Source organism: Mastigoproctus giganteus, chromosome 6, assembly GCF_048544385.1.
Source record: "Mastigoproctus giganteus isolate SK-2022 chromosome 6, ASM4854438v1, whole genome shotgun sequence".
Lineage (NCBI taxonomy): Eukaryota > Metazoa > Arthropoda > Arachnida > Uropygi > Thelyphonidae > Mastigoproctus > Mastigoproctus giganteus.
In genome coordinates, this window is record NC_143580.1 from 209,087,585 (window position 1) to 209,099,707 (window position 12,123).

At 36.7% G+C, this 12,123-nt stretch overlaps 1 protein-coding gene across 4 annotated transcripts in view; it reads left to right on the forward strand.

Annotated features, from left to right (window-relative positions):
* Window positions 1-12,123, forward strand: part of LOC150084913 (poly [ADP-ribose] polymerase tankyrase-like) — a 1,170,388-nt gene that overhangs the window by 769,555 nt on the left and 388,710 nt on the right. The gene's annotated exons all lie outside the window — the stretch shown is intronic.

Sequence of the window (12,123 nt, forward strand, 5' to 3'; positions counted from 1 at the left end):
AAGAACCACTAGGTGGCAGTGATCACAGTGTACTGACGTGGGATTTACTTAAAGATTTAATTACCATCAGGGGTAAAGGAAAGGGTTTTTGCTTCCGTAAAGGCGAGTATAGTGGTCTCCGACAGTTTTTAAATTCTGTACAGTGGGATCAACTGACGATGTTACCAACAGTAAATTCTAAGTGGGAAGCATTCAAGGAATTAATCGTGGAGGCTACTAAAAGTTTCATACTTATTAAGAAATATTGTTCAAGGTTTGGGCCTAAATGGTTGTCAAATGAACTAATGAGACTCGTAACAGAGAAGAAAAATGCATGGGATGCATATAAATTATCAAGCGACTCAGAAGCCTGTGGCAGATATAAGTTAATCTGTAATCAGGTCATAAAGGAGGTTCGGCAGGCGAAGGCAGATTACGAGAAATCCTTGGCAAAAGATGCTAAGAAAAACAGCAAGGATTTCTTTACTTATATAAACTCTAAAAGGAAGAGGATGAATCTGATTGGTTCACTTGACATCGATGGTTCGACTGTTGATGATCCTGCTCAGATAGCAAACAAACTGAATGAGTATTTTGCATCTACATTCACACATGAGGAGTTATTAAGGTTTGAAAATGGCAGAAGGTTATCAAATTGTAGCAGGGTGCTTAATGATCTTGTAATAACTGAGAGCAAAGTGGAAGAGAAAATGTTGAAGTTAAATGTAAGAAAAGCACCTGGGGTGGATGGGATCTATCCAGTTATATTAAAGAAGGCGGAAAAGCAACTAAGCAAACCCTTAGCCATAATTATGAGAGCATCCTTGGACTCAGGGGAGGTTCCCACGGATGTGCAAATGTATCCCCAATTCACAAAGGAGGATCGAAGGGTGACACGAGTAATTACAGACCAGTTAGTTTAACTTCTGTTCCGGGTAAAATAATAGAGTCGCTGGTTAAAGATGCATTGCCGGATCATCTAGACAAGACTGCAGCAATAATTCAGACACAGCATGGGTTTGTTAAGGGCAAGTCTTGTCTGACAAATTTGATAGGATATTATGATGTGGTTACAAAGGAACTGGATGCAAAAAATAATTTTGATATCATATATTTGGATTTCAGGAAAGCTTTTGACACTGTTGCGCATGGAAGACTATTGTACAAATTGGAGCAGAATGGTATTAAGGGTAAGTTGCTACAATGTATAAAAGGACGGTTAAGTGGGAGAAGGCAGAGGGTGGTAATCAACGGGTGCTACTCTTCTTGGACTAATGTTATTAGTGGAGTCCCACAGGGTTCGGTGTTAGGTCCACTGTTGTTTTGTATATTTATCAATGATATTGATGAAGGTATATCAGGCTTAATGTCGAAGTTTGCAGACGATACAAATGTTGGCAGGGTTGTTAATGACAGTAATGGCAGTGTGCTACTGCAACAGGATCTAGATAATTTGGGCAGATGGGCTAAGAAGTGGCAACTGAAGTTTAACCTTGACAAATGCAAAGTACTGCATATGGGTAGAAGTAACCGCAGAGAAACATACCAACTGTGTAGTACTACACTTAAGGCGGTAGAAAATGAAAAAGACCTGGGAGTAATTGTGCAGTCAGGTATGAAGTTTTCTGAGCAATGCAGACAGGCTGCCAGGGCAGGTCATGGGGTTTTGTCAATGATATATAGGAATTTTGTTAGCAGGGAAAAGGAGGTGATTATCCCTCTGTATAAGGCAATGGTCAGGCCACGCCTTGAGTACTGCATACAGGTCTGGAGGCCTCATTTTAGGAAGGATGTAGATTTACTTGAGCGTGTACAGAGAAGGGCAACAAGATTGGTGAGGGGAATGAAGGGATCCTCTTACCAAGAGAGGCTTAAGTTCTGCAAATTGCAGTGGTTGGAGACTAGGCACCTGCGCGGTGATCTGATTGAGGTGTATAAGGCCTTGAATGGGTTGAGCACGCTGAATTCTGATGGGATCCTTCCTCTTGTTCAGATTATGAACCTAAGGATGCATAAATTCAAATTAAGAAAAGACAGATGTAGATTAGATATGCGGAAATTTGCCTTTAGCCAGCAGGTGGTTAATTGCTGAAACAAACTTCCATCTGGCGTTGTGGAAGTTGATAGGTTGAATAAATGTAAGGAGGAACTGGACAGGCATTTGGAGGGAATGGTGTGAATTTTTTTTTTTTTTTTTTTTGGCTGATGCTGCCTAAGCTCATACACTTGCTTTCTTGCATCAAATGCCACTGCTGCTACTACTACTACTACTATTAGTGAAAATCAGCTACTTTCCTTCTCAGTTAGAATTATAAACAACCAATGAGAGAGATGAGCACAAAAGGTCTGTGAATCATGAACATCAAAGCAGGTTGATGGCTGATGAACTGGTCAATACTGCACATCATTACCAGAAAACTACTACATTTTTTACATACAGTAAAGATGAGGGAAAAAAATAGTGTAGTGAGGTTCTATTACCATTCTACCATCAATTTGATTAGTGTGCTTATACAATCTAAGGAAGTGTTATTATTTTAAATATTTAGTAACATCATAGTAGAAGCTGTATGACTTTATGAATAAGTCTGGTATGTTTGTGAACTTAGTTTGACTTTCATCTACCTTTCTGTCATAAAGATCTATTTCTTAATAAAGAATAAAACACGTATTGTTACAGCAGTAAACAGTCTGCTGGCTTGAAGTGATTATCTAATTATTAACAGTATATACTGTACAGTATTACCAAAGGATAATAAAAATGTATTTCTGATTCAAGTTTGTATATTATAAACTAAGCAAAGAAAGTGTTTTATATATATTTTTCTTAAAATATTTTAGTGGGCTAGACTGAACTGACTTCTCTTTCTTTAAGTCTTCATACATGCAGTTGTAGTTGTTGAAAACTTTATATCTCAGCAGACTTGCATGCTTCCATCTATGGGGTCAGCATCGATAACTCGTCTTAAAGCTTCCAGAGTTTGCAATATCTTTTCGTATTCTTTGATGGTGAACTCTTTCATTTGCACATTTTCCACTTCTTCATCAGCATTGTCGGCTTCTTCAAATGCATGCTATTGATCTTAATTAAGGTCTCCATCAGTCATTTCTTCTGGGTTTGATTCAGGCAAGTCACAGACATTTGTAGTGCCCAGTTCATATAAACCAAGCCATCTTTGAATATCTGTTATTTCTTCAACAACAGCTTGCACTTGAGAGGGAAATTCATCAAAATTATTTGCACAATGAGGCAAAATTTCCTTCTACAATGCTTGCAATATTGCTTGCAGTTATTTCTTCCAAAGAATGGGATATATATACGGGGTGTCTCAAAAATATTGGTACAAACATTTAGGGGAGGTAGGTAACATGTAAAGGAATGTGAATCGCATATGAACCCATAATCGGAAACATCATGGAAAGTAGTAGCAGAGGCACAAGAAGCAGAAATGACACAAGATAGTAATTAGTGGCAAACATTTATTATTATTATTATTATTAGCTTTATGGTGCAAGGAAGCCTGAGGCTTATGCTACACCAGGCAAAAAAAAAAATTCTGAATTACCCTGAGAGAGAGAGAGAGAGAGAGAGAGAGATGTAGAAGGAAATCACCAAGAAAGAGAAGAATGATGATATCCAGCTCAGGACCCTGGGTGTGCCAAACCCATGCTCACCAGATGTGAGCCCTTGGGGTTTATTTGACATAATATTAAGAATGGAGTACGAGATGGATTCATTTCATGATGTTACAACAGATGCTCGAAGGTTCCACCATGAGATGCGATGCATGCGTGACACTGATGCAGCATGGATTGGCGGACCCGGTTGAACCCACCTGGAGTTTTTTTTCACAGTAGCAGCAGCACAGATGAGTCTCGCCAGGAGATCCATTTCCGTCTCCACAGGAGATTCAAACACGATAGATTTGAGGGCAGCCACATAAAGAAATCAAGGCTCAATAAGTCATGTGAACGTGGGGGCCAGGCAACAGGTCCACCCTGGCCAATCCATCAATGCCCAAAACGCCTGTTCAAATGGTCACAAACACACCTTCCGCAATGGGCAGGCACCCTGTCATGTTGAAACCAAATGTTGCATCTCACTTTTGCTGGAACATCGTCAAGTAACCCTGGTAGAACTTGTTCAAGAAAGATCTGATATTTAGTGGAGTTCATACGGGATGGTAAGAGGTATGGGCCGACTAAGCAGTCATCGACCATACCTGCCCACACATTTATTGCGAAGTGATGTTGTGCCGCATGGGGGCGCACACCGTGTGGGCCCTCTGCTAATCCATACACTAGGTGTACGTCTGCAAGCTCACAGTTCATATATCGATGCATGCTCTTTGTGCGGCAACTACTGCTTGAATGAGTAAACCAGAAATTTTCCCTCTCGCGAACTGATGAACAGTGCCGTGTACCGACTTACGGTGACGTTTCTGGTTATGGGTTCCTATGCGATTCACATTCCTTTAGATGTTACCTACCTCCCCTAAACGTTTGTACCAATATTTTTGAGACACCCTGTATTTTCAATTGCATATTTGATACTATATTTTTTCCAGAAGTCAGTTAAAGAAACTGCATTGTCACCTGTTGTTTGAGTAATTCCCTGTTTGACTTTGAACGTTAGGATTATCCTTTGGTCCATGGGCTGCAATAAAGCTGTTGTGTTTGCTGGTAAAAATAAGACTTTTACATTCTCACACAATTTACTAAGTGTAGTTGGCATTATCTAAAATCTCCAGTGCTTTAAAAGCAATATTATTCTTCCAATTTTCAACATCCGGGCAAAAATATGTTGAAAACCAATCTTCAAAAAAAGCTTTGGGTACCCATGTTTTCTTATTTCAATGCCAAAAAACTGGAAGCGATTGCTGATTGCAGCCCCTAAGAGTGCGAGGATTCAATGAAAGCATTGGTTTAAATCTGGAGGCATTCTTTTCCAAAATAATCCAGTTTCATCACCATTAAAAATCTGTTGGTCTGTGTATCCACCTTCCTCCACTATTTTCTTCAAAACATTGGGATAATTAGCTGCAGCTTCTCTATCTGTATTGGCAAACCCACCAGTAATTTTAACATTATGCAATTGAATTCGATTTCTAAAATGGTGAAACCAATCATTGCTTGCGATAAAGGTTTCTTCATTTCCTGCTGAACTCCATTTCTTTCACTGCTGTAAAGAGACTCAAAGCTGTTGTTAAGGGGAATACGTTTTGCTAAGAGTAATACATTTTTGATTTGCTGTCTTCTACTCACACAGATAAGAGATGTGTCATTTCTGTCATTGCAATGCTTTTATTCCTAGTAGTAGTTGTTTGGAAGCCACAATAAGCTGATGAAACTTTTACCTTTTTCTTTTATTTCATCAGAATGTTTTATAATATTATTTACTGTTTATTCATCCATTCCAATATCTCAGCCTATTTTAGAATTGCTATTGCCACATGCATGTTATTTTATTTCATCCAATTTTTGTTCTAATGTAATAACAAGCTTCCTGTTTTTTACACGTGTTATTTGTACTACAAGTATTCTTCCGTTTGCAAGGGCAGTTTTATTAAAATTGAAAATATAATACAGTACTGTACACTTTTATAGGATAACAAGCTGCAGCCTGTCTTCACACAACAATAGACAGAGACGAACTGATGAGGCAACCCAGTGTTGAGTCATTGATAACCCATATGTAATTTTTAACGTAGTTTGGAATAAAAACTCATACGAACTTAATTTTAATTTGTATTAAAGAACGTCTGGTATCATTTTATAATTCGTGTTATGCCTAATTCTTCTTTAAATTTATGCAAACTATCCACTTCCATGCCAGTAGATAGAAGTTTTTCTGACAATGATCTACTCTCTTGCTGAAATCATATTTCTGTGCAACCATCCTTGATCAGTTTAAATTTGAGCCCCTCCCTCCTTATGTGTGGCATCTGAACTAGAGTAAGGATGTCATCATTCTCTGTACACCTGTTTCAACAGATACACATCCTTTCTAAAATGAGATTTCTAAACTTGTACACCCTGCTCAAGATGTGACTTAACCATTGCTGTATACAAAGGAATAATCTCCCTCCTTATCTTGCTGGAAAAATTCCTATATATCATTTACAAAACCCAATAAGTTGTCCTAATAGCCCATCTGCAATGCTCAAAGAACTTCACATTTGACTGCACAGGTCTTTTTTCTTTCTTTACTACCTTCAGCCTGGTACCACATTAATCTCTGGTTACTGCCACCCACATTCAGTATGCCTTTTATTTGACAAAGTTAAATTTCAATTTTTGCATGCTCTGATTACTGTCATTAACCACTGTGGTTAATGACAGTAACCTTTGTATCCTCTGCACACTTTGAAATTAAGCCTGATATTCTATCAGTATCATTAATAGATTTTAAAAACAATAATAATGGGCATAACATTGAGTTCTGGGCTACTCCTTTAATAAGAAGCGTAGCAATGCCCGTTAATTACCTTTCTCTGTCTTCTCCAACTCAGCTGTCCTTTTATCCATAGTACTACTAACTTGCATTTCATGTCCAAAATTTGTGATTCTTAATATCATTCATAAAAAGGTTATTTTGTAGTATCAGTTCTTCTTTGATAAATAATAATAAGCTGAAAGAATTAGTTACAGTGGTCTGTGGATGGGGAACTGAAAAGTGCAGAAAGAAGCTTGAAATATAAAAAATTATTCCAAGTCATGCTTGGCCTTTTAATATTTCCTCCTAGCATGCTTGAGTGTAAGAGATATTCAGCTAGATTTCCCTTTTCTAGTTGAAGCTTTGGAAAGCTCCTGACATCCAAGTCTATACAGCATCACCATTTTTATGAACGAATCTTTGACTCAACACTTTTGAAAAGGGCAAATTCTGCAGCAATCTTTCTTGAAGAAGTGAAAACCAGTTTACTAATAAAATTTCCAAACAGAAATCTGTGGAAAAATGTTAGAAATCTGCAGGAAACTCTTTAGGTAAGCTAAAGTTCAAGAGCATACTGCACTGTACAAGCAATTCTATTGCTATATTTTAGTATAAAAGATGTACTTTGCTAGTGAAAGGTAACTTATAATGCAGTGTAAACATTGTAAAAATTCCCTGCTTTTTTTTCAGGGGGGGGTGCATTCCCCTACCTTGAATTCTCCGCTGAAACAAATGCTATTTTATGAACAATCAGTATAATGCCCCTCCAGTTTAATAACCATTTTCTGGTGGGTCATTATATACAGCTTTGACTGTATTTCAAGAATACTGCTCTAAAATGGTGTTTGCAGGTTAGCACCTGACGTCCATCAAACCAAACCACAAGCCCATGTTATAGCAAAGATCTGGGTATATGCTTTTGTGTATATCAAATTCAAAATTTTCATTGTCATATAGCATCCCCTTCCCCCCCCCCCACACACACATCTGCTGAATACATCATGAATAGTCAAAGTAATAGAACAAAATTATCTTCAAAAAGACTTAAACTTTCCAAAATATTCCACCTTTATTTAACAAATATGTGGCCTCAGTTCCAATTTCAGTGATGTCCGTTTCTACTTACAATCTGCCAAAATCCTATCATCTTTTTCTTACAAAGGGGCATTATCAAAAAGCTTGTGTCTTCCCCTGCACGTGATCTCCATTTCCACCTGCAATCTGCCTAGCTCCACTTATTTTGTATGACACAATCCTAGTTGTCAGTGCCTCAACTACTGCTCATCTTAGTTATCCTAATTATTCATGCTATGATTCTTTTCACTTCAAAGGTGGTAATTGTGCATTTGTCTGGTCTAATAAAGGGTAAACTGCAGCCATTGTCAACCCACTATAGGATGGAAGCCTCCTCAACAATTTATGTTAAGGGAAATGGACCATAATCTGTCTTCACGCTGTCCAGTGCGAGTTGGCAGATCGACCATATTTAGCAGTCAGGGGCATGAACCTCAGCCTACTCAAAGAGCGTGTGCTACTGCACTCTTGCTCCTGATCACTCGGCTACAGAGGCCTGCTCATGGAGGTCTGCTCTAGTATTCCCTGTAAAAGACTTAATGTGGAATTTCCTCTTTTTGGTCTTATCCAGCTTAAAATCTCTCTACCCCATTCTTTCAAAATCTTATGTTGCTGCCATTGTTTCCCATCTCTACTGATCACGTGGAACTTTGACATCCATTGTTTGAAATTTGATTTTCTGGAAACTTTCCTAATGGTGAGGTAATTTTCATTGGCAAATTTAATTTGCACAATTCCAGCTGCTTTTAGTTTTCTTTTTGTATGCATGACCCTACTGGTTGACATGCTGAGGCTTCTGCTGTTACTAATGCCCTTGCATATTTTATTCATTTACCAATTGGAAATCAGATAAACATGCTTTCAATACTCTTGTTCCTTTTCTCACCAGCCACCCTTCAAAGTATGTATGCATACTTCATATCACAGTTTGTGATGGTTTCTTCTGCATTGGTGCTCCTCTCATGGCCACTCAGATCCTTGTGTGGGTAGCATTACAAAAATGTAAAAGAGTATGACCTTCAAGAATTCTGTTCTTACTTTCCTTGATTGGAGTATTGTTTAATCTTCTATCCTCAACTCGATGTTTGCACTGATCATGACAGTGAAATTATTCTTGGTGGGTTGAAATCGATCCTACCTCCACATTCTACCCTAAAATTTAATCCTTTTTCTTAACTTTGAGATAATGTGATATATATATATATATATATATATATATATATATACCCAATTAGCTTGTATGCAAATCCCCAGCTTAATTTTCTGTCTATGTTCTGTTTTCATTTTCTAATGCCACAATAATTGTAAAAACAAGTATTAATCAGTTCAAACTTGTTTTTGAACAAGCTAAGTGTAGAAAACTCATACAGAAAACTCATACAAGCATTTTAGTCATTTTTCCAAAATTACTGTCCCCAACTTTTGTCCATCGTACTTTGACCTCTGCTACATCCTGATTATTCTAATGCATTCTCAGTTAAAGACAAAGCTGACTTGTTAGCATCCTGTTTTTCTTCTTAACTCTTGTATACTATTTTGTATACTGTCTAACTCTTTCAGCAAGAGGAGGAGTGCATTAGGTATGACAAGAGTTTACCACCTCCTGCCATACTTAATCATTTCCTTCATTGCCTCTTTTGTCTTCTGTCAGAAGATGTTTAAAGACTATTGAATAATCTTGATGCCAGGATAGCTCCAGGTCCTGATGGCATTGCTCCACTTGTTCTTGAAACCTGTGCACCTCTTTCTTATTCCACTGGCAATTTTCCTTCCACTTGAAAATTTTATCTTTTCCAGCTGCTTACTAGAAGGCTGATATATCTCTTCCTTCCAATTTTCTCTCCATTCCATTTTCCTTTATTCTTTCTATGGTGATGGAGAAATTTCTCATCTGCCAGCTATCTCAATCCTTTATTCAGTGACCACCATCATGGATTTTGTCAGTATCAATCCTCTAAACTGATAAACATAAGTAAGCCAATGTATTACGACCCATGGATATTGCCTTAGACAAATTTGACGGTTAAGTTTGAAACTCAAACTTATCCTTCAAGCAGTTCCTGACATTTATATTTTCTGAGGATTTCAATTCTGTTTATCGTATAGGTCTTCTAAACAAGCTTTCATCTTTTGGTCTGCTGTTTTTTTTAAATGCTTTAAACTTTCATGTATGTAAGGAAGGAAGTCTAGTTTTTTCTCCAAAAACTGTGTTTGGTGGTGTATTGCAGTTTTTCTTCTGACTTCCTCATTGGTAGTGTTCTCGAAGTTTCAGTCAGTTCTTTCTCTTTTTTTTTTTCCTTTTATATATTAATGACCTCCTTAGACTGACTAGAAATCTATCTATAATCTTGTTCTGGACCTCTCTTTCAAATTAATATACTGGGACACTAAATTTAACAATCACTGCACATATGCACACTGTGAGGTGCTATCAGTTTTTCGTGTTCTTTATCAAAATCCTTGAGATTTATTTCTGTGAGCTGTAGTGTTTCCAGAGTTTGATCTGATTCTGCTTTAATGCCATTTGGTATTCAATCTGTTGGGACGTTTATTTTAAATAAACGTCCCAATAACATTTTAAATATTTACATTGTGTGTTTCATTGTGATAGGGTTTGGCATCCTTCATATGTTTAGTTGCTGTGGTTTTGATCTGGGGAGGATTTTATTGGGTTATTCATTTTATGGCTTCTGAAGGTCTCAAATGGTCTCTGAAGTGATGGGAAAACTGAGGCTCAGCTTTCTGTGGTGTATGAGATTGCAGGATACAAAGTTATGCTGATGATAAAATGTTTTATTATCAATATAAAAGAGTTGTTTTACATTTTTCTCTTCATAAAATAAATTTGTTTATTTATTATATGCTGCTTGGCTGTCAGTCATAGATGATTAAATTTTGTGAGTATGTATTCATTGTATGTATTGAACTCTTTGTGACTGGTAACAGAAGATATCACTGATTTCCCAGTTGCTTGTAATATTCATAGTTGGTTGCTCCTCTAGTGAGAATACCATAATAGTTAGTTTGTTGTTGTCAAGGTGATGCCCAAATTTGCAAGAAGGTAAAAAGTGTCTGGAGTTTATTGCTATTGTTTGGAGTTATATTAGCTGAGTTGACTGTTGAGGAAATTTTCGTTAGTAGTTTTACCTCATCTGCATAAACAGTATAATAATTGGTAAGTAACCCTGTATCCTCTAAAAATATTCTAAGAGATACAAGTGGACTGTGAGACTGTTGGCAATTCTGATTTATTCTGAAAAGCATTATGGCAGTTTGAGCAGGATGGTTATAATCAACCTAGTTGCATGCAAAGTAGAACCGCTTGGAATTATGGCGAAACGTTGTTTGAATATGTGGCTCACTCTGTATTTGCTTGCTTTTTTGCATCATTTACCACTGCTAATATTAATAAGAATGGAAGAAATGCCTGAAATCTTTTGTTACTATTGGATTTTGTAAGTGGCCTCACCAAATATCTCTTCCATTGTTCAGGAAAATCTGGTATTTTAGAGACCTGCTGAATATAACAAAGTATTATGAAAGAAGGTCATTATCTAACTTCAATAAACTTAATTCCCATAGTGGGAATTTGGTTATTGAAGTTAGATTCATGAATTTTTCCTTTTAGTAAGGTACATGAATTTTTTTCTTTTAGTAAGGTACATGAATTTTTCCTTAGAGTAAGGTACATGAATTTTTTATATACTTTACTCTGCGATCAAGTGATTATGACTAAATGAATGCTTATTTATATAAATTATGGGTGAAACCATGTGCTATTGCAACTAAGGACAGGGAAGGAAAGAAATCTTCACTGTTTGGATTATTTTGGTGGGGTGTTTTATTTACTTCATGAAATGAATTCGACAGAAATAGTGCCTTAGCTTCTTGTTTTTCTGATAGGTTCCATGATGAAAATCAAGAGAATTCTTAATTAGAAGAGGATAAAAATAATTAAGTAGAAATGCTTTTCTACAAAATCAGGAGATTTATTATTCAGGCAGACAGACAGACATTGAAGGATTTCATAATAAAATGAGTTGCCATATCCTTTCTAGGAATAGTTGGCAAATACTGAATTTGTTTCCTCTATTAATTGATTTCTGATTATTTGAATTGAGAGATCTTGGGCTTGGCCGTGCTCCTTCAGTGGATTAAGTAACACTATCGTATCTTATTAAGATTATCTTCTTTATCTTAATATCTTATGATTTTATTTTCAAAGAACTGGGCTTGATTCTCATAATATAGTTCACCAGTTAGCTCATCCCAGATGTGATGGAAAGCTAGAGAAATCAGTTTCAGGAAGTAATTTTTCTCTGGTAATGGATGTATATGTGAATTTTTAAATGTAGCCACGTAATTCAATCTTGGGTGGTTCCTGAGGTGTTCCATTGATTGTGAAGGTTTGATAGTCATTAAAAGTCATTAAAGGAAAATAAACCAGATTTTCAGTATATATCTAATAGGCCTATTTGAAAGTTTTAGGTCCAATTCTAATTTCTTAGTCCTCTTTACAGAAGTATTGATATAAATTTGGAAGAGCAGCACCTCTGTTTCTTGGAGTTAGATCTTATGTAGAATGTTCATCTGGACCTTTCAACCCAATTTTTTATTAATAAGTTAATTTTCCC